General features: G+C 43.9%; 1 protein-coding gene and 1 long non-coding RNA gene across 2 annotated transcripts in view; one reads left to right on the forward strand and one right to left on the reverse strand.

Moving 5' to 3' along the window:
* LOC120745008 (NACHT, LRR and PYD domains-containing protein 12-like) overlaps positions 1 to 23,010 on the forward strand; it is a 108,476-nt gene that overhangs the window by 85,021 nt on the left and 445 nt on the right. The window lies entirely within an intron of this gene.
* Positions 6,662 to 8,059, reverse strand: LOC120745018. The gene is made up of 3 exons (XR_005698530.1): positions 7,840 to 8,059; positions 7,314 to 7,389; positions 6,662 to 7,190 (listed from the first exon to the last, which is right to left on the reverse strand). It is a non-coding gene; the product is annotated as an uncharacterized LOC120745018 (long non-coding RNA).

The following is a 23,010-nucleotide window of genomic DNA, read 5'->3' on the forward strand; positions in this document are numbered from 1 at the left end:
CACACCCTCAGAGATGATATATACGAGAAGGTTTCCATTGTGTATGCCAACCGCTCCGAGCTGGAGCAGGACTGCATTGCTGTAGAGATCTTCACTAATGCTTTGGCAGACGCTGAAATGGTCCAGAAATTGTTGGAAGAACAACCACGCACCCTGGCAAGAGCCTATGAAATCGCCCACAGGTTTGAGACAACGAAAAGGGCCGCCAGGGCAGTCACACAGCTTATGCAGCCAGGGCCACGGGTCTCTACAGCACAGGGGACCCGAACCGCTGCATTACGGGAGAGTGTTCATATGCTAAGTTATGAACCACCGGAGAGGGCCCAAAGACCTATCCAGCGTGGGCGCCAAAGCTGGAGCACATCTAACAGGTCAAGCAGGAAGGAGGCTGTTTGCCATAACTGCTCCGGCATAGGACATCTACAGAGGAACTGCCCCTCTCCTCGCTCACCTGCCCAAAAGCCTGTAAAAGCTGCTAGAGGCCCAGCCCCTGACCCAGGCACAGTGTTCCACAACGGAGGCCAAGACGTGATGTGTGTCCAGATAGCAATACAGGGACGGGAAATACGGGCCTTGCTGGATTCTGGTGCACGGCGGAATGTGCTGCCCCTCCACTATTTTAACACCATCCCCGCAGAGTCAAGACCTCAGGTGCAGGCATCCATTGCTCAGACTCTACAAGGCATTGGTCCAGAGGGATTGGCTGTTCTGGGCGAGGTCAACCTGCCTGTACAGGTGGGGAGCGGTGTTGAAAATGTAGACTTTCTTTTGGCCGACATGGCTGAAGGCACTGAAGTTATTCTGGGGCACCCTTTCCTGCAACAATCGTGCGCTTGCTTAGACTACGGCCGCCAAGAGATAACCCTGTTTAATGAAAAGATACCATGTTCTGGCGTGGGCCCTCGACCCCAGGTGCTTGTTGTTAGGGTGGCACGCACTACGGTTTTGGAACCAGGCTGCGAGTATGTGGTCCCCGGGTTTTCCAGCTCCCACTGTGCCGCCCATAGAGACATGATGCTAAGCCCTACAAAGGGCTTTGTGGAGAAGCACCAAGTACTGGTAGCGCACGCAGTTGTGCAACCTAGTAAACCCTCTAGCATCCCAATCAGAGTCTTTAACCCTGGGGCCGCAGCTGTCACCTTAAAGCGTGGTGCCGTGGCAGGGGTTCTTCAGCCCGTGCAGGTCCTGGAGGGGTCGGGGGGTCGCCCACCAAGGGTCCTGGCAGCCCTCGAACTTAATGGTACTCCCCCTGCTTCTGTACCAAGCCATTTGCAGGCCCTTTACGCCGAGAGCAGCCCCGGTTTGACTCACGTTGCCCGCTACGATCTGGCAGGCCTGCTGAGGTCCTACAGTGATGTCTTCTCCACTGGCCCGAATGACCTTGGTCGCACTGGTGTTGTCCAGCATGACATCCTGACCACGCCAGGGCCACCAGTTAAGCACCCGCCGCGCAGGATGGCAGGGGACAAACAAATAGCGGCCGACCAGCAAGTACAGCAGAGCTTGGAGGCTGGGCTACCTCAACCTAGCAATAGCGGCTGGGCTGCTCCAATTGTGATGGTGAAGAAGAAGGACCAGAGTCCCAGACTATGCGTGGACTATAGACCACTAAATGAGCGAACCCTTAAAGACGCTTATCCCCTGCCACGCATCCAGGACACTCTTGACACGCTTTCTACTGCCAAGTACTTCAGTACACTAGACCTGACTTCAGGGTACTGGCAGGTAGAGATGACCCCCAGAGCCCGAAAAGCAGCTGCATTTTGTACCCGTAAGGGATTGTTCGAGTGGAATGTGATGCCGTTTGGACTGTGCAACGCACCGGCCACATTCCAAAGGCTTATGGACAGAGTCCTGGCTGGGCTGCAGTGGGAGACATGCCTAGTGTACCTAGATGACATCATTGTCCTGGGCCAGGATAGCACCCAGATGCTGGAGCGGCTCGAGCAAGTGTTCATCAGATTGCGTGGAGCCAACCTAAAACTGAAGCCATCTAAATGCTGCCTGTTTCGGGAGCAGGTGGCCTATCTGGGCCATATCATCTCTGCTGGAGGTATTTCCACGGACCCCCAGAAAGTCCAGCAGGTGACGGACTGGCCTGCACCGCGGACCGTCACAGAAGTGCGTCAGTTTGTTGGCTTAGCCTCATACTACCGCCGGTTCGTGGAGGACTTTGCCACAGTGGCTAAACCCCTCCACGAACTCACTAAGAAGTATGCCCGTTTTAACTGGACTGCCGAGTGCCAGGGAGCATTCCAGGAATTAAAAAGACGGCTTACGGCAGCCCCTGTCCTGGGTTACCCACTGGACCAGGGTGACTTCTTCCTCGACACTGACGCCAGCAATTGTGGGATTGGAGCGATTCTCTCCCAAGTGCAAGGGGGCGAAGAGCGGGTCTTGGCCTATGGGAGCAGGCGGCTGTCGGCTACCGAACAAAACTATTGTACGACCAGGCGAGAGCTTCTGGCGGTTGTGGCGTTCACTTCCCACTTCAGACAGTACCTGCTGGGTAGGCCGTTCACTGTCCGGACTGACCATAGCAGCCTCCGCTGGCTGACCAGGCTGAGGGAGCCCGAGGGCCAGCTGGCCCGCTGGTTGGAGAAGCTGGCAGAGTATAACTTCCAGGTGCTGCACCGACCTGGGAAAAACCACCAGAATGCGGATGCACTTTCCAGGAGACCCTGCCGCGCTTCATGCCCGTGCACACTCCCAGAGCCCACCATCAACAGCGGCCGGTTCGAGCATAAAGGTGTGCAGTGTAACTTAGAGGACTGTGGTACTAGCATGACCCCCCCAGGGCAGCCCTCAGTGGGGGTAGTGGGGCCTGATGGTACCGATGGGAAAAGCCGGGTAGCAGAACCAGAGTGTGCACCCGTAGCAGCAGTGGACTGTTGTTCCAGTAGTAGCCACGACACCTGCCCAAATATCCACCGGGTGGATGAGTCCCATCACACTAGCTTGTTCAGTGGCTGGACCCCAGAACAGCTCTTGGCTAGCCAGAAGAATGATGTGGATGTAGGCCCAGTTTGGGAATGGAAGGAAAAAGGGGAAGGTCGGCCCGTCTGGGCCGATGTAGCGGCATGCAGCCCCGCAACCAAAGCCTACTGGGCGCAGTGGAAGAGACTGTACCTAAAAGATGGAGTGCTGGTGAGGAAATTCCACTGTACAGAAAGTAATGTGTTTTTCCCCCAAATCCTTCTGCCTCACGCCTATCGTCACTCCGTAATGCAGCAGATGCACGATGGCCCAGTGGGTGGCCACTTTGGGGCAGAAAGGACCCTGGCACGCTTGAAGAATAGGTACTACTGGTACAACATGAAAGATGATGTGACCCTGTGGTGCCGCACTTGCACCAGTTGTGCTGAAAGGGCGCGGCCCCCAAAAACCCCCCAGGCAGCGATGGGCACGGTACGTGTTGGCGCCCCCATGGAGAGGATTGCAGTCGATCTGATGGGACCGTTGAACGAAACAGAAAGGCATAACCGATTCATATTGGTGGTACAAGACTACTTCAGCAAGTGGGTGGAGGCTTATCCAGTCCCCGATGCACAAGCGCCCACGGTGGCAGGAAAGGTTGTTGCGGAGTGGGTATGTAGATATGGAGCCCCACAGTCTCTGCATAGCGACCAGGGCACCAACTTTGAGTCGGCTGTGTTCCAGGGGATGTGTGAACTGTTCGGAATCAAAAAGACACGCACCACGCCCTTTCATCCACAGTCCGATGGCCAGGTAGAGCGTTTTAATGCTACCCTGCAGAAGGCCTTAGCCACCACCGCGGAGCGCTGCCACTGGGACTGGGATATAATGATCCCCTATGCTGTCATGGCTTATCGGGCAACTAAGCACAGTTCCACAGGATTGACCCCAAACATGATGCTTCTGGGCCGGGAGATAACCGAGCCTATTGACCTGGTCGCGGGTCTGCCGGCCGACGACACCCCCAACTGCACTACACCACAGTATGTGGTGCAACTCAGGGAAAGGCTGGAGCTTTCCCACCAACTGGCACGGGAGGCTCTCGGGAAATCTGTTGAGCGCGCTAAGAAACAGTACGATAAGAATATCTGCCAAGTTCAGTATCCAGTTGGCGCTGCAGTGTGGCATCTGATCAAAGGGACCAAGAGAGTGCGGCACAAGGTTCGCAAGTTTCTGCCTTCCTATGAGGGCCCCTACTTCGTAGTGGGCCTGTTGGATGATTTAGTCTACTGCATTAAAAAGGGGCCCCGAGCAAAGGCTAAAGTGGTTCATCACGACAGACTCAAGCCTTACCACTCAAGAACGCCGCTGGACAACAGCTGGGTCTTCCAAGACTCCGACCAGGCAGCACCCACCGAGGTGCCTCCTCCAGCGCTCGACGAAAGCGATTCTGACATTGATTTCGGCCCCTTCGACTTGTGGGAGACCCCAGCTGGGGCAGATCAACCAGATACTGATGTTTCCCTGAGAGCTGGCTCTCCGCCACCCGCTCAAGGAGATGGTAGTGGGTTGCCAGCCAGCCCTGTTCAGCCTTACGTGGATGGGGCTGAAGGACCAGAACAGCACCCTTCTTTCAGGTCCACTCCCCGTTCCAGACCACGGCGTGTGCGGCGGGCGCCGGACATGCTTGGTGACTGGGTCAGTCACTAGGCTAGTATGTCCTAACTGAGTCGGGGTGTAGGCGGATCGCTGCCCTGCTCAGTAGTTCAAAAAAAAAAAAAAAAAAAAAAAAAAAAAAAAATTGTTCATGTTACATATGTTAAGTGATATGACTGTTGTAAATTGAGTTGTTACAGGGGGCTATTCTTACGTGTACTGTTGGGCCTGTTTGTCTTGCTGTTTCCTGGCAACATGGCTGTCGACGGGCTGCAAGTTATTATTTGAACTGTTTATACTAATGAGGTAAAGCTGGATATAGGGGTAAACGTTCACCTGTAGTGCCTTAATGTCTTTCTTTATGAATACTGTCTGTGTAGAAGGGCGGGATATGAACATTGACCTGCACCCTCCTCAAAGTGAACCCTGTACATCCTATGTTTTCTTGTGCTTAAAATATGGACAGTTGTCTACTTCAAGATTGTTCCATCCTAAGGATCGCCATTTTTGGACTGGGGGCACGACTGCTGTCCCGCATTGAATGCTGTATGTTTCCTTGTTAATGGGGGGTTCATGTGCTGGAATGATGTTAAGGGTTTAATTATCATCCAGAGTGGGGGTAGTGTTACAGGCATGGTCCTTTAAGGGAGAAGCCTGATGGGAAATGTATGCGGGGGTGTGTAGCGGAACTGTCTGTCGGGTGTGTGAGGGTGAGCGGAGAAGGAAAAGAAAAGTAACGGTTAACTACAGAAGAGACGAAGAGAAAGTAAATCAAAGGAATATAATAACTCCCTCGGCAGCCAAAGTTGTATCGGCGATGCCCGCTGTGAGTAAAGTGTTTCAGCCCACTGTACGCGGTGTTCGTGCCTTGGAGGAGAAATAAAGGTTCGCTAAAGCAGTTTCCTACGCCTCCCTCGATTTTCTCGCCAGCGGAGTTGACCTGTTTAGTAAGCTGTTGCCGGCTGCGAGTCAAGTAACTGCCAGAGGTTTCCTTACTACGGTTCGGGGCCGCGGATCTGGTGCGGTAACAATTAGCTTATTACGTACACGTTGGTAAGATGTCTTGTGGCAATTTGACGAACTGAAACAAACGAGCGTGCTGTGTGTGCAACAGCGCGACAAACATTACCTGTCCTTTTATTAACTGCACAAGTAGTGCTGGTCATAGCTGCTGGCTACCTGTGTAAGGCTGTCATGGGTCTGTAGCTCTGTCACCGTTTTAGGGAACATGTTTAGTTTTAAAGTAAGTTACAGGGCATTTCCTGCCTTTCTGGGGGGATCATATTTCACTAAAAACGATCTAATATGCATGTCCACATAATTATGCATTATTATAATATTTTAAAAAACACACGCTGTATTTTAAAGAACATACTTTAAGAAGCAGATTATATTAGATTTATATTTTAAATAAGACAAAAGTTGGATTTTACAGCAGTAAAATGATTGTATCTCTACAGTTTAAAAATGTAATAAGCTTTGCCCTGCACAGAGTGGATAGTGAAACAAATGGAATCATCATAAATACATTATTTCATATTTATTACTTCCCCCTCCTCATTGCTTTATTATTGTAGCTCTAGTAATAAATAATAATGTAAGGATTCTGGATCAGCACCGTGATGCCCATAGTATATACAGTATTCTGAAGAAGGTCCAAAATGTCACTGTGTGTGCGTGCATGTGTGTGTTTTATGTATATGGATTTTTTAAAATTATTACTCATGATATAACATTGTCCAGACATGGCTGGTAAGGACATGAGGAGGAAACAGTAGGAGCTGTGTGAGGCTACTAAAGGCAGGGCTATAACATTTTTCTGTCATCATTTTATTATAGATTAAGTGCAAGAGTTGTTAGGTGTGGATAATTAGATTATAGTTTATTGCAATAACAAGTTGTGACTTGTTCTCAGAAAGACAGCAAGTGGAGAGTGATATATGAAATGATGGGATGGAAGGAAGAAGAGAAGCAAAGAGTGATTCACAGGCAGAGCCTAAATTATTTCTCACAGTTTTTTGTTGCCTTATGGTTCCAAGCGCTGTCACCAATCTTTGCATTTTGTTATTATCTCATGACACTTGTTTAATCAGCTACCATCTCTCCTGTGGACTTTTTAATGTCTACAGTCTCAGATCAACACAGCCCTGCCCTCCAGCACTATCAGCAGCAGGAGCAGCAGAAAAACCTCAACAGCAACACTGAATGTTTCCTCCATCTGGAAAGAACAGGCCTGTTGCAACCTGTAATATGTCCCTTTTCTTGGCATCCTTGCAAATGTCTATTTTTCTTGTTCCTCCTCCTCGTCTAGGTCTAACCTGCTTGAAAACCTCAGTGTCTTCATCATAATGCATCCATCCTATTTCTATTTTTCTATTTCTCTTCAGAGCATTTCTTTTATGGGTTGTTTGGGAATGTTCTTCTTGCCGTGTGCTACTGCCATCCTCTTCAGATAATTTTCTTTTGGACAGTTTGGATTTCAGCCGTTCAAAAAGCGCTGACTTGCGGCTGCTGCCCCTCCGTCTGCAAAATCCAAATACTGCTAGACGATCACCGTATGATGGCAAATAAGTCTTCAGCTCCTCATCTGTCATTAGACTTATGACACTGGCATCAATCTAAAGATGGAAAAATAATTTAATTTATTGAAACAACCAGCCTTGAAAATACAATCCTATTTTTAACTTAAGAACAATGAGGAAAAGTTGCATTTCAACCAGTATCTTGTTGGAATTAAGTACCTTCTCATTCTCCAAGGTCTGTATAATTTCCTCAGAGACTTCTCTTTGTTTCAAGAATTCAGTCAAGTCTCCCATGCTGTATGGAAGGATGTAAATTAAAATTACAAAATTAAAATAAAGCCACCATATTATCATCAAAGTATCTGTGCCTACCTACATTATGAGCTCTGACTATGGTGGAGAAGTGGGAACTGCATTTTTAAGTGTCCATTTGCACTGTAACTACAATCAGCATCACAATACAGTCAATCCCACATTTTCTCAGTTGTCTGGTTACAGTTTTATTGGTTTTGTTCCTTATTTATATAGTTGTCACTCATATTCCCTGTTTTGGGTGATTTGTGATTTTGTTTTATACGGTGCTGTACACTTATTACGCATGCTTTCAGCAAAATGTCTGTTTCATCAGACGTAACAGGTGTCATTAGCGTGTAACAGAAACCTTATAGGTACCTTTGGTTAACCCTGACGTTGCATTCTATTCAACTTTGTATGTAACAATCGCTGTCACACTGTTTTTATATACCTTTTATCCAGTTATCATTTGTAGGAAGGCATTCAAAACTGAAGAACCCGGCGCCATTTGTTGTTAATACAGTAGCTCACGACACGATCCAGTTTTGAGTGCGGACCCCTTTGCGCCATATCCTTCCGGGTAACAAGGAAATGACATCAGCCACGTAGATTTCTTATTGGCAGCGCTAACTCGAAATTTCGAGTTATTTTCTCAAAATTTCGAGTTAATAACTCGAAATTTCCAGTTATTTTTCTCAAAATTTCAAGTTAATAAGTCGAAATTTCGAGTTATGGATCTTTTTTTTTTTTTTTTTAGTGGCGGAAACGGGCTTCCATATGATACCACCCTGTTTTTAAAAAGTTTTTAAAGCTGTTCATTAGACTACTCAGCTGCTTTGCCTGTTGGTGCTGATAAACTGTTCTCTGACTTCAAGGTTATTTCCCTGTAGAGATGGCACGATACCACTTTTTTATGTCCGATACCGATATCATAAATTTGGATATCTGCCGATACCGATATGAATCCAATATAGTGTATTTTTTAATCAATAAAACGTTTTTTTTTAATGTCTTGCTTTTTTATCAATCTAATAAACTTAAACCTACTCCATCCTCCCTATTCTGGTATTTTAAAGAGTAAGCAACCTAACTAATAGGGCTCTAAAACTCCCAGCAAAAAAATAAATAAATAAAAAAATAGGGAACCACCCTCCACCTCATGATGCTTAATTGACGTAATCAACTTTAATTTGATGCAGTGTGAAAAAAATGCACAGAAATAAATTATTTTTCAAGAATAATTAAATAGATTCAACATCTTTCTTCAACAGAATTGCAGACTGCACAGATGGTACCTTCCCAAAGGAAAAAGTACTATAGCTTACTAGGGTATATTAGACTTAACAGTTACTATATACAGTAATGGACTTCTATACATTTTACATCAGATTAAAACTTTGGGTGTAAGATTCAGATAATTATTTATTAAAAGCCAGACATTTTAAATGAGAATAAGAAAGAAAAGTATGTCTTTGTGCCCCCTTTTCCCTGTTAATGTCCTACCTGCCCCCCTGGCTAAACTTTGCTAGATCCGCCCCTGCACAGTTACCAGCCGTCAGCTACATAGAAAAGGATCCTGGTTAGGGATGGGTATTGATAAGATTTTCACGAATCCGATTCCATTTTCGATTCTGTTTAACGATTCGATTCTTTATCGATTCTTTTTAAAAAAGGAGAACACTAAGTTCGATTAGCTTAGAACTTTGTTTTATATCTTCTCTTTGAACAAGATAGAAATTTAGGAGTAAGATGGCCTTACAAACCCAACAGTGAGATCTTAAGAGATCCACAGCCTACGGCTCTTCAATGGGGTGTCACAGGGTCCCCGGGGAAAAAAATTGTGAATGTAAAATAATAAAATAAATATTCTTCTGTTGCAATAACAAAGTATAACATAAATTATTTTGTAGCAATTACACAAGAATATCTAGTAATGTCCCTGCCTACAATTATGCTTTTGCATATTCGTAGTGTTTCCTCCCTTAAATGAAGTATCTACTTTGCAAGTATTGCAAGTTGCCCTGTTGTCATCCGTTCTCGTAAAGTATAACCAAACTTTTGAGCGTTTGAGCTGCTTAGGCGCCGTGTTTCCTGCCAGGTAAATGACGCTCTGCAACGTGGTGACGTCATTCGGGGCGACTGGAATCGATAAAGGAATCGTTTGCAAAAATGGCAAACAATTCCAAGGAATTGAAACAGTGGGAACCGGTTCTCAACAAGAACCGGTTTTCGATACCCATCCCTACTCCTGGTGTAGAAAGTAATATTAAATAAATTCTAACAGCAGCTTATCAAGCTTAAACGTGCTGCTGTTGTTCAGCTGCTGGTTTCCTCTTTCTGGTGCAAAGTGGGCCAAAAACAAACAAGAGAGACGGACTCGCTACAGAAAAGCCGATCAGCTGATCATTGATCAGTTTCATGATTGAAGTAGCAGCAGGAGAGGGAGGGAGAGAGAAGAGGCAGTCGCTCCATATATCGGTTGTTAAGCTTAACGCGGGGATGCTTTACAAACATTCAGAGATGAACTTACACACTTGCTTTACTTCTCTCTGGGATAACTTCCTCGGAGATGAAATGCCGGGTTGATAGTGAGGCTCCAAATACACGCAGCCGCTCTATCACGTGATGCATACTGCTGCGACGTGCTACGGTTATGAGCCAAGTTACGCCATGTCGCAAGTTTTTGATATTTAATGGATCGGATTACATTTTTAATTTCTCTCCAATATCCGATCCAGCAATTTACGTCAGTATCGGACTGATACGTAATATCAGATCGGTCCATCTCTATTTCCCTTTCTGGATTAAGTAAGGTTGTAAAAGCAGCTCGATGTACAACCTGTTCTTTGGATCCTCTACCAGCCTGGGCTATAAAGGAACTGTGGTCAGCATTAGGACCCTACATTCTGTTTCTTTTAAATACTTCATTGACGACCGGAGTCTTTCCTGAATGTTTTAAATCAGCTGTGGTTGTACCAATCTTGAAAAAGCCTGGACTGGATGTTGACATGGTCGCAAATAGGGCAGGGTATCGTCACTGATTTCTAGAATCGATTTGATTCCGATTCACAAGGTCCTGAATCAATTCGATCCACCATTCGATTCAATTCAATTCGATTTGAATCTGGGAAATTTTGCCTCAGACAGTCAGAAATGTTATAATTCAGATCAGTACATTTACATATTTTTGTATCTATAAGAAGGAAGCTGACACTCGCAAGACTTTATCAAAGGTGTGAGCATCACAGCAGAGGCCTTTGTGTCAAAGTAGCTGAAGGTAAAACACAGAAAAACATGAAGGTGGTTTTCCTGTTCTGGGATTTTACAAAAATATTCTGCAGTAGATCAAAAACAAAAGAAAACCATTAATCAACATATGAACGTTACCTCTGAAGTTACAGCAGTTTTATTACAAACACAGCGTTTTGCATTTTGCATAATTTTAAAAAGTTTAAATTTGTTCAGAAGCCTGTTGAACGGCAGAAATTAGGTTTTCTTTTCGGAAGTAAGTAAAAGGAAAAAAACAGCGGTCGTCAGTGCTGTAACAACGGTAGACTTGTGCGTAACAAGCAAGCGAATAATGCAGAAAACAGATTTTTAGACGGGAAACTGTTCTTGAAGTACAGAGAGAGAGAGAGCTGTGCATGAAGTGTGATTTTATTGTGGTGGAAGCAAAACAGCAAAAGTCAGAGTGAGTTCATGACGATGTTTATGTGAAGCGTAGTTTGGATCTTCTTTTGCTGCTGGTTCAGTCAATATTGTTTGGAGAGAGATAAAACTAACAGCTTCAGAATCACCGTAAAAAGGACGTAAACACAAAGCTCGACCCGCCGAAACATCAGAATCAGCGAGCTGTCGACTTTCAGCCTTGACCGTGTCCGTGCCATTGGGTGAGAAAGGCGACATCTCACTGATTCTGATGCGGCGGCGGCTCTGAGCTTTGTGTTTACGTCTTTGTGCAGAATCCGTGTTCCTGCTCTCATTTACTGTTTCAGCTGTTTGGTGGTTGTTGAAATTTTGTGAGGTTTAACGTGAGATTCTGGTGTTTCGGGCAAAATAAAATTATATTAAAAAATCGATTCAGGATTTTAATTAATCGATATCACGTTATCCAAGCTAGAATCGATTTTAAACAATGAATCGATTATTAAAACCCACTCCTAGTCGCAAACTATAGACCCATCTCACATCTGTCTTTTTTATCTAAAATCTTTGAAAAAGTGGTTTTTAAGCAGCTCACTGAGCATCTGTCAACTAACAATCTGTTTGAACCATTTCAGTCTGCTTTTAGACCAAATCACTCCACAGAAACAGCTTTAGTCAAAGTGGTAAATGATCTGCTGGTAAATGCAGACAACGATCGCACTTCAGTTTTATTACTGCTGGATCTAAGTGCTGCGTTTGACACTGTGCATCACTGCATTTTATTGGATAGGCTTGAACATTTTATTGGAATTACAGGAAATGTTTTATCATGGCTGAGATCTCACCTGTTTGGGAGGTCTCAGACTGTTAGTTTAAAAACGATCTCTCCGAGACTTGTGCAGTGAGGCATGGGGTCCCTCAGGGCTCCGTACTTGGACCATTGCTGTTTTCTATGTACCTGCTGCCTCTTGGTGTTCTTTTACGTTCTTTTAATGTAACCTTTCATTGTTACGCTGATGACCTGCAGCTTTATGTTCCTTTAACCATTGGAAATTGTGCTTAAGTCTCTAAACTAGAATGTTGTTTATCTGCAATTAAGGGCTGGTTATTTGAGCACATTACCCCTGTTCTGAGATCTCTTCACTGGCTACCTTGTCAGGTTCGAGCAGATTTTAAGGTCCTGCTGCTCACCTACAAGGCTTTAAACGGATTGGCACCTTCATACCTCTCCGACCTTTTACACCTTTATGTTCCATCTCGTGCTCTCCGATCTCAGGACTCTGGTCTTCTAAAAGTTCTTAGAGCCAGAAAAAAGACAATTGGAGAGCTTTTTCTTTTCATGCCCCGTTTCTGTGGAACAACCTCCCACAAGATATTCGGCAGGCTGCTCTGTGGAGGTTTTTAAAACCAAGTTGAAGACACATTTGTTCACCCGATCCTACATGTCTTAATTCTATGGCTTTTAGTTTTTACATTTTTATTGTTTTTAACTTGTATTGTGTCTTTTACCTGTATTGCTATGTATCACTTTTATTTTATTTATCTCTTTAGTTGTATAGCACTTTGTTTGAAAGCGCTTTATAAATAAAGTTATTATTATTATTACAAGGTCCACATTTACGGGAACATCTGCTACAGATATGGGAGAATATTTGATTTCTATTGTCGACAGAAGCCACGGGTGTGTTCAGTCAAAGGTTTAGAATAAACTTTGGTCTATAAATGTGTTTCATGATTTATTTTTAACTCCAACTGCTTATTTGTACTATGCTTTCATTTCAGAGTGCAATGAGAAATAAAAAGGATATTTTCAATAAAACTGTCAGGATCCTGGGTCTGTGACTCAGTGTTTTCTGTTTTGTATTGTTAATCTTTGATTTCATGATGTGTCTTTGTTTATTCTTACGTTTTGGTTCTGTGTTTTATTGTACCTCTAAGTTCAGTCTATGTATTTCCTGCTTTGTTGTGAAGGTCCGTGTCTCATGTCAGTGTGTTTAGTTTGCGTTTCCTCTGTCTCGTCTTGTCAATCACTCCCAGCTGTGTCCTCCTTCTGTGTCTCATTCCCTCGTTATCCCTCTGTGTATTTAAGCCTTGTGTTTGCCTCTGTTAGTTGCTGGTTCGTCTGGGTATCTGTCAGGGTCCTGGGTCTCCTGATCTAGTGTTTTCAGTTCTTTGTGATTTTTGTATTATGTCAGTTTCGTTTGTGAGTTATTCTTTGCTTCCTAGGTTTTGATTCCCTGCCCCCCTTGTTTCTCTGTGCACTCTGTTCTGTGTTTAGTCTTCTCTGTCCATTTGTTCCGCCCTGTGTTGTTGCCTTCTGTGTCTCCCTCTGTGTTACTGTCTATATAGTGATGTGTTGTGGTGCTTTGCTCCCACCCCTTGTGTTCCGTGTTTTCGTCTTCCCTTCGTGTACTTCTTCATATTCGTGTACTGTTAGTTTTCCCGGTTTAGGTTTTTGCTTAGTTTCCATGCTCACCTTCGCCATTTCTGTTTGTATCACCATGTGATGAATAAACTCACTTGCATCTGAGCTGCCTGCATAAAGGGTCATTTAATAATTTACACACGGCTCGCAAACCGTGACAAAAACACTGGAAAAATTGGGCAGTTCTAAAACGTTTGACGGGTAGTGTATATATTTAGTTTATATATTTTCTTTATTTATAATAGTTACTTTCATATTGTAGCAAAGTGTTACTTGGATACTTCTCTATGTGCTTCTTTATATGCAATTTTGTTGCATTCTGAGCCTTAGAAATTTATTGGTGGTAGTGATGAACTGCTGTTAGAATCAAGTTAAATTCTGATAAATCAGACAATTACCTCTCCAGCTGTTGTTACAGTCTTTGTTTATCGGATCCTTACAGGGTAAAAGATGACGACACCTAAAGAAATCCTTCTGGGGACTTTGGAGGATTTGGGACGTGATGACTTTAAAAACTTCAAGTGGCATCTGAAGAACTACGGGTCTGTAGAAGGTTTACCAGCAATCCCAGTGAGTAAACTGGAGAATGCAGAGAGGACGGACATAGTGGATCTGATGTTTGATACCTACTCTATCAACACTTTTGAAGTCACTAAAAATCTTTTGGGGAGGATAAACAGGAATGATCTGTTGGAGAATTTAAATAAAACCATCCCAGAACCCAAAGGTAAGTCGGAATGACTAAACAAAAAACACATAAACAATAAAAACATTAGTTAACATTACACAGGTGCCATAAGCATCCATATAAATAATAAATCCAAAACACTTGCCAACACTTTCAGGAGTGAGAGACTGCAGAAAGACTACAGTTTATATGTATTTTATGCATCTGCACAAATAACCTCCTGTGTACACATGAATATCTGCTCTTTGGGTTGGTTTGATTAAAATGGGACCAGCAGCAGGTTTTCTGCCCATTTTACAGATTTATATTGTCAGATTGGTTTTAGAGCTGTTTGATCAACATAAATGAGGCGACAACAACAGTTTGGGACATGTCACAAATATGATCAAAGTGCTTTTTCTTAAATCTATTTACCAGTTGAAGGTAAAGTTAAAAAAATGGCTGCCATTTCTTTCTGCTGTTTGGAGACCCAAACAAAAAAAATGCCCAGACAGTAAATGCTTTTTATTATGGTTGATAAACAGGACACTAAGGTGATTGGTCAAAGGTTGGAGGAAAGCCACAGTTCTCCTTATATGACTGAAATCTACCATCTCAGCTCACATTTTTTCTTCTGCAGCTTTCTGGGAGATTCCACTTCAGCCTTCTGCTGGCAACGCTCCCGTTACCATACTTCCCTTAGGCAGTATCATTAGAAGACATAGCATACATTTACACTGCTATGCAGATGACACCCAGCTCTATCTGTCCATGAAGCCAGATAACACACACCAATGAGTTAAACTGCAGGAATGTCTTAAAGACATAAAGACCTGGATGGCCACTAACTTTCTGCTTCTTAATTCAGATAAAACTGAGGTTATTGTACTCGGTCCTGAAAAGCTTAGAAATATGGTATCTAAGCAGATTCTTACTCTGGATGGCATTACCTTGGCCTCCAGTAATGCTGTGAGGAACCTTGGAGTCATTTTTGACCAGGACATGTCCTTCAACGCACATATTAAACAAACATGTAAGACTGCGTTCTTCCATTTGTGCAAAGTCTCTAAAGTTAGAAATATCCTGTCTCAGAGTGACGCTGAAAAACTAGTTCATGCATTTATTACTTCCAGGCTGGACGACTGTAATTCATTATTATCAGGATGTCCAAAAAACTCCCTGAAAAGCCTTCAGCTAATCCAAAATGCTGCAGCAAGAGTCCTGACAGGGACTAGAAAGAGAGAGCAGATTTCTCCTGTTTTGGCTTCCCTTCATCGACTTCCTGTTAAATCCAGAATTCAAAATCCTGCTCCTCACATACAAGGTCTTAAATAATCTGGCCCCATCTTACCTTAATGACCTTGTAGTACCATATCACCCTATTAGAGCACTTCGCTCTCGCTTTATTCTACATATTTATTCATTACTGGCTCCATATTGTTGTTTATGTAATATGTGAAATGTTGCTAGTATTGATTTGGTGCTGTATAAATAAACATAATTAAATCAAATGTGTCTCTATAAAACCTGCCCTCAGTTATAACCCAAGTGTCAGGGCTCAGTGGCTCATGAAAAGGAATGGAGTCCAGCACAGAACCAAAAAACGGAGGCTGAGTGACTTTTAACAGAAATGTATTTTACTAGATTTCTTGATGGAGAAAGCTGAATCACGGCTAAATTCAACAGCAAGCGAGGTATTAGTGCAGAGCTGAGGCCAGAACATAAGCTGAGGCAGGTCAAAGGAACAACAGGGGCAGAAACGGGCGAATAGAAACTATCCAGGATCACTGGAACAAAGGAGATAATAATCAGAGTGGTCCACAGTGTAGTGAATGAGTCCAAGATTTAAAAACTAAGAGGTGTTACGTGGCTGCAGGTGGAGATCAGCTGGAGGAGGAGATGAATTAAATCTGGGTACAGAGTGAGATGTGGAGAGTGAGAGAGAGAGGAGAGAGTTGGAAGATATATCCAGTTGCCGACTAGGGAACAGGAAAAGAGGGTTACGCGAAACATGCCGAGGAGCACAAGACAAAATGTGAGGCAGAGAACTGACTGTGGTAAGCAGACAATCTGGAGAAGGTTCATTGTGAGTGCTGCTCATAAATACTGCCGGAGTAATTGGCAACAGGTGAGGAGCAGGGAGGAGTGAGGAGGGCTCCACCCAGGGGAGGAGAGCTGATGCTGTGGAAAGTTACTCAGACTCACCTGGATTATGACACCAAGAGTCCAGTGAACTGAACACATAACCACAGTAACCAGAATGCAGTTTTCTCATTTGTGTCATTTGCTGTTTATTCATGCAGAGATTCTCACTGAGTGTCAGCTCAAACTCAAGTCAGACCTGAAGCAGAAGTTCCAGTGTGTGCTTGAGGGGATTTCTACAACAGAAAACCCGACCCTTCTGAGTCAGATCTACACAGAGCTCTACATCACAGGGGGAGGGACTGCAGAGGTCAATGATGAACATGAGGTCAGACAGATTGAAACAGCATCCAGGAAACCAGACAGACCAGAAACAACCATCAGACAAGAAGACATCTTTAAACTCCCACCTGGAAGAGATAAACCAATCAGAACAGTGCTGACAATGGGAGTGGCTGGCATTGGGAAAACAGTCCTAACACAGAAGTTCACTCTGGACTGGGCTGAAGACAAAGCCAACCAGGACATCCAGTTCATGTTTCCATTCACTTTCAGAGAGCTGAATCTGCTGAAAGAGGAAAAGTTCAGCTTGGTGGAACTTGTTCATCACTTCTTTACTGAAACCAAAGAAGCAGGAATCTGCAGCTTTGAAGACTTCCAGGTTGTGTTCATCTTTGATGGTCTGGATGAGTGTCGACCTCCTCTGGACTTCCACAAAACTGCAATCCTGACTGACCCTAGAAAGTCCACCTCAGTGGATGTGCTGCTGATAAACCTCATCAGGGGGAAACTGCTTCCCTCTGCTCGCCTCTGGATAACCACACGACCCGCAGCAGCCAATCAGATCCCTCCTGACTGTGTTGGCGTGGTGACAGAGGTCAGAGGGTTCACTGACCCACAGAAGGAGGAGTACTTCAGGAAGAGATTCGGAGATGAGGAGCAGGCCAGCAGCATCATCTCACACATCAAGACATCACGAAGCCTCCACATCATGTGCCACATCCCAGTCTTCTGCTGGATCACTGCTACAGTTCTGGAGTTTGTCATGAAGAACAAAGAGAGCAAAGATCTGCCTAAGACTCTCACAGAGCTCTACCTACGCCTTGTGCTATTTCACCTAAAAACGAAGGACATCAAGTATGATGGAGGAGCTGAGACAGATTCATGCAGGAAGATCATTGAGTCTCTGGGAAAACTGGCCTTTGATCAGCTGCAGAAAGGAAACCTGATCTTCTATGAATCAGACCTGACAGAATGTGGCATCGATATCAGAGCAGCCTCAGTGTACTCAGGAGTGTTCACACAGATCTTTAAAGCTGATGAGTGCCACATGTTCACTGATGTCGTTTACTGTTTCGTCCATCTGAGCATTCAGGAGTTCTTTGCTGCTCTTCATGTCTATCTGACCTTCATCAACTCTGGAGTCAACCTGCTTAAGAAACAATCTCCTCTCTTTAAAATTTTCCAGAAAACACTTAGTGTAAAAGAGTTCTACCAGAGTGCTGTGGACAAAGCCTTAGAGAGTCCAAATGGACACTTGGACTTGTTCCTCCGCTTCCTCCTGGGTCTTTCACTGCAGACCAATCAGGATCTCCTATGCATGCTGACACAGACAGGAAGTAGCTCACAGACCAATCAGGAAACAGTTCACTACATCAAGAAGAAGCTCAGTGGGAAACTGTCTGCAGAGAAAAGCATCAATCTCTTCCACTGTCTGAATGAACTGGATGATCGTTCTCTAGTGGAGGAGATCCAACAGTCCCTGAGTTCAGGACGTCTCTCCACGGATCAACTGTCTCCTGCTCAGTGGTCGGCTCTGGTCTTCATCTTACTGTCATCAGATCTGGATGAGTTCGACCTGGAGAAATACTCTGGTTCAGAGAAGGCATTTTTGAAGCTGCTGCCAGTGGTCAAAGCATCCAAGAAAGTGCTGTAAGTGAATCTATGAACAAATATGTTTAATAATGCTAGATGTATAAAAGAATATGTCTCCATTGTTATTCTTCCTCAGACTGAGATATTGTAAACTCTCAAAAAGAAGCTTTGAAGCTTTGTCTGAAATTCTCAGCTCCCCATCCAATCATCTGGGAGAGCTGGACCTGAGCTTGAACAAGCTGCAAGGTTCAGGATTGGATTTGCTGTGTGTTGGACTAAAGAGTCCTGACTGTAAACTTGAAATTCTCAGGTAAGGATACAGACTTTTTGACACTTTTTGACTCTTAAATCTGTAAGTTTATCTTGATGCGGACGTTCAAAGTCAGCACAATTTTCCTTTTAAGTTCCTGAGTTTATGTTTTTGACTGTCAGGTTGTCTGGACAGATGTTTTTATTTATTTTATTTCTTTACTTGTCCCTAACGTCAGAACTAAACCCACATGTAGGTGACTTTCTGTTACTGGAGCAGCCTTCCTGAAGACAGCAGTGTGTTTTCATGCTTTTAAAGCCAAACTCACCTTTCTGACCTGGCTTTCATTTATTATCTATTTTTATTTGTTATTATATAATTTATTTCTACTGTTTAACTACTGCTCACATCTTTTATCCTCCTTTTTAATTGTTCATTTCTTTTTTACCCAGTGTTTCTATATTGCACTTTGTATTTGTCATCTATATTTATCATGCACTACTTTGCTCATTTATTGTTTGGTTTTAATGTTATTAAATTCCGGTTCTTTTGGTATTCTTTACGGCCAAAAGACACGGCTCAAAAGTGGTCTTTTTACTTTAAAAAATGATCTTTATTTTACTATCCGGATATGGAGACCTGAACACACAACACACAACCCCAGGTCTGAAGCACAAAACAGGAAGCCTAGTCATTTATATAGACGTCACACACACTTTAAGTTTCGATCAAACACTCTGCTTAGTTTAACTTTTCGCCTGGAAAAGCATGTAATGTCCTGTCGGCACAGAGTGTACTCAGAGTTGGGCCTTTCTTATAAAGCAATATAATCAGCATATAAGTATTTAAGATTATAAATTTAAACCTCAAAAATTTTCTTACCTGGTCTCTGGTTTGTTTGTTGTTTGTTTGTTTGTTTGTTTTGCTCAGTTCTGTTTTTCTGAGGTTTTTTAAGTTATTAAATTTGTAACTGTAGTGATTTGTGTGTGTGACAGAGAGGCACTGCTAGGGATTTTTGACACAAGTTGTTTTTTTAAATCAGTCTGTGAAGGTTCTCAGACATCCAGGTCACTGTAGTCTAAGGAGCTTGGAAAGAAAGCGTCTGGACTTCTTTAAGTTTCCTTGAAGATGTTTCACCTCTTATGAGAGAAGCGTCTTCAGTTCTAAGGGTCAAATGGTGGAGTGGGGGCAGTCAGTGAAAGGGCAATGGTGGTGGCTCAGGTTTGTATGTTTGGGGGGTTCAGAGGGAAAGATGGAATGCAGGTCTGGAGTTGGTGTGTGAGACCAGGGAGTGAATTCAGCATCCTGACAGCCTGGATGAAGCTGTCTCTCAGGCTCCTGGTTCTGGGCCCGGAGGTTCTAGCCCTTATGGCAGCAGGTCCTGCCATAAGGGCTAGAACTGGGGCTTTTCGTGTGTTGATCCTGGCAAGGGATCTCCACACACTGTCTGGGGATAGTGTCACCACCTGATCGTTGGGGGGGGGGGGGGGAGGTGGAGTCTTCTGGGCTGGGGTGTCGTTCTGTGTCTCAAAGCGAAAGAAAATTTCACTTAGCTCTTACGGTAATGTGGTGGACCCGACAAGCGGTCCTGAGGAGTGGGCTTGTAGTCTGTGATGGTTTGTATCCCTTGCCACAGCCTCTGAGTGTCTCTGCTGTCACTGAAGCTTTGCAAAATCCTCCTGGAGCACTGCATTTCCACCTCTCTGATGCATGTGACAGGTTTGCCCTTGCTGTTGTTAGGCTCACCTCACCCCCAGCTTTCAAGGCTGCATTTCTCACCCTCAGGAGCCTGTAGACCTCACCTGTGAGCCATGGTTTCTGATTGGCCCAGACAGTGGTCTCTATGACCTCATCGATGCCTTTTGAGATGTAGCCAAGGACAGTTTTCTGTATATTCCTGCAGGTCTGTGGTGTTGTCATGTGTGGCGGCCTGTTTAAGGATCTCCCAGTCTGTGGTGGAAAAGCAGTATTGCAGGTCCTTCTGGCCACACACGTACCTGCTTCGAACTGGTTTAGTGACTTTGACCAGGGGCCTGTATGCTGGCATTAGCATAACAGTGATGTGATCAGAGGCAACCGAAGTGGGTGGGGGGCTTTGTAATCTCCTCTCTTGGTGGTGAAAACATGTCCAAAATCTCGTTTCCTTGTGTTGGAAATGCAATGTGTCTATGCAGTAGTAATAATAGGGGGGTGTCCAAATTCATGGGCTGCATCCTCCTGAGGACGCATTTGTAGAGCCGATTACGTCACACGCGACATGATGAAGGCTGTCCAAATTCATAGACTCCTCCGAATGCAGCCGACCAATGCGTCCTCCTTTTCCCCCAAATTTAAAGGATGGGTCGGGTGTTTTCCTTCGTGCCCACCATACCCAGAATTCATAGCGTGGCCCAGCCAATTTCCACTTTTCGACAATGTGCGGTTGCTACTTAAGTTTTTAATATTACTCTTATTACTCTTTCTGGGTCACAAAAATAAACTTTTAACATACTTTTCAGGCGAGAATGTAGCTGTGTCAACTTTAAATATCTGCTCAGTTTATCAAGATATCGCATATTTGCAAAAGTGCTCCGACGTTTCTGAGACGTCTGTTACCCACCAGCTCGATAGCTAGCTGGGAGCTCAGGGTCACTAGAGCTGCCGAGAACAGCAAACTCCCGGCACATCATGTTCAGATATCACCGCGGTCTTTCGCTACTCAGGTTAAACGTAATATATAAGTGACTTAGACAACCTAAAAATGTTATTGTTTGACATTTTTCAGTGTTTATTTGTTCTGAGTAAAATCAGTTTTGGCTGAGATTAAGTTATTAGATTAGATTAGACAAAATAACCTTTACAGTGGCTTGCTAAAGTATTCGGTCCCCTTGAACTTTCCCACATTTTGTCACATTACAGCCACAAACATGAATCAATTTTATTGGAATTCCATCTGAAAGACCAACACAAAGTGGTGTACACGTGAGAAGTGGAACGAAAATCATACATGACTCCAAACATTTTTTACAAATAAATAACTGCAAAGTGGGGTGTGCGTAATTATTCAGCCCCCTTTGGTCTGAGTGCAGTCAGTTGCTCATAGACGTTGCCTGATGAGTGCTAATGACTAAATAGAGTGCACCTGTGTGTAATCTAATGTCAGTACAAATACAGCTGCTCTGCGACGGCCTCAGAGGTTGTCTGAGAGAATATTGGGAGCAACAACACCATGAAGTCCAAAGAACACACCAGACAGTAGTGATGGGCAGATGAAGCTTCATGAAGCACTGAAGCTTTTCATCCAATTGGTTCACCCCAGTGCAAAGCTTCTTGAAGCTTCATTTGCTCTAGTAGGACACCTACTGGACGTAAAAATATTAGTTGGCATGAATTTGAAGAGTGTGGCCTTTTGCACACAGCCTGTAAATGTCAACAACAAAAGGAGTGTGTAAAACATGTATATTGTAGTGATGGCAGTATACTTTGTATATTTATACTGGCAGTATGGAAAATGATTATTTGGAAATGCTTAAAATGGAAATGCTCATTTACTGTGAGGTGAGGTGTGGCTGGGTGTCCACAGTAGTTGTGCTTTGTAACGTTGAGGTATGGACAGCTACACACTGCCTGTTCACATTTATTCTGTTAAAAACTAAATTTTCACTGCTTTTATGGCCTTTTTAGTGGGGAGAGCATAGCTAGGATTTAATGATTTAACAAATCTTTTAAATCCTTTGTCCTCCACAATGCAAAATGGCTGGGAGTCCTCAATCACCATGCTAACCAGGTTTCATCTATTTGAGATTGTTCTCCTGAGGAAAGACAATAAGACAAAGCACAAATATAAATATCACACACGTAACTTATAACAGCTGTATAATATTGTTATATTCGACCAGTGTGTGAATGTGAGAGGAATGAATAGTGGCATTGTAAAGCGCTTTGGGTGCCTTGAAAAGCGCTATTAAATCCAATCATTATTATTATTATTATTTATTATTATATCATTTAGTAACATGCATGCTATATTATCATGACATTTGATGGCTCACCTGGTCTTGCTCCACAATCGGTGTTCCCCTTATTCTCATGCAAAGCTCTGTAGTGCCTAAGCATGGATGAGGTGTTGTTATATCCCAGCTCCCTGGCACATAGCAAACACTTCACCTTGTACAAAAGTAACGACAGCTTAACATAAATTGTATTGCACCATCAGTATTATGAAAATACATCTGTAGAAATTACATACCTTGTTGGGAGGAATAAGATCAAAATGTTCCCACACAGGGGAGGACATCCTCCTCTTCTTAGCTGGCTCCATTCTCTCCTGACTTTCTCTCCTCACTCTCATAAACCTCCAAACTGTCTCCAAACTCTCACTAACAGCAAATTGCCATCAAACACCCACATTTTTGAATGAAGTCTGAGGGGTTATATTGCTGTCATATCTCGCGGCAAAGTTCGAACCACTTCATGAACCAGTCACGTGGTACAGCCGGGCAGCGAGGCTTCGGACGTCGTCATTTTCAGCTCCTCCCATAAATGAAGCAAGCCTCGATACGCGCATCGCGGAAACGCCCCCTCAATTACTCGACACAAGCTTCGAAGCCTCGATACAGAACGTCACATCACTACCAGA

The sequence above is a fragment of the Simochromis diagramma genome, unplaced genomic scaffold (genome assembly GCF_900408965.1).
Source record: "Simochromis diagramma unplaced genomic scaffold, fSimDia1.1 OVJJ01000351.1, whole genome shotgun sequence".
NCBI lineage: Eukaryota > Metazoa > Chordata > Actinopteri > Cichliformes > Cichlidae > Simochromis > Simochromis diagramma.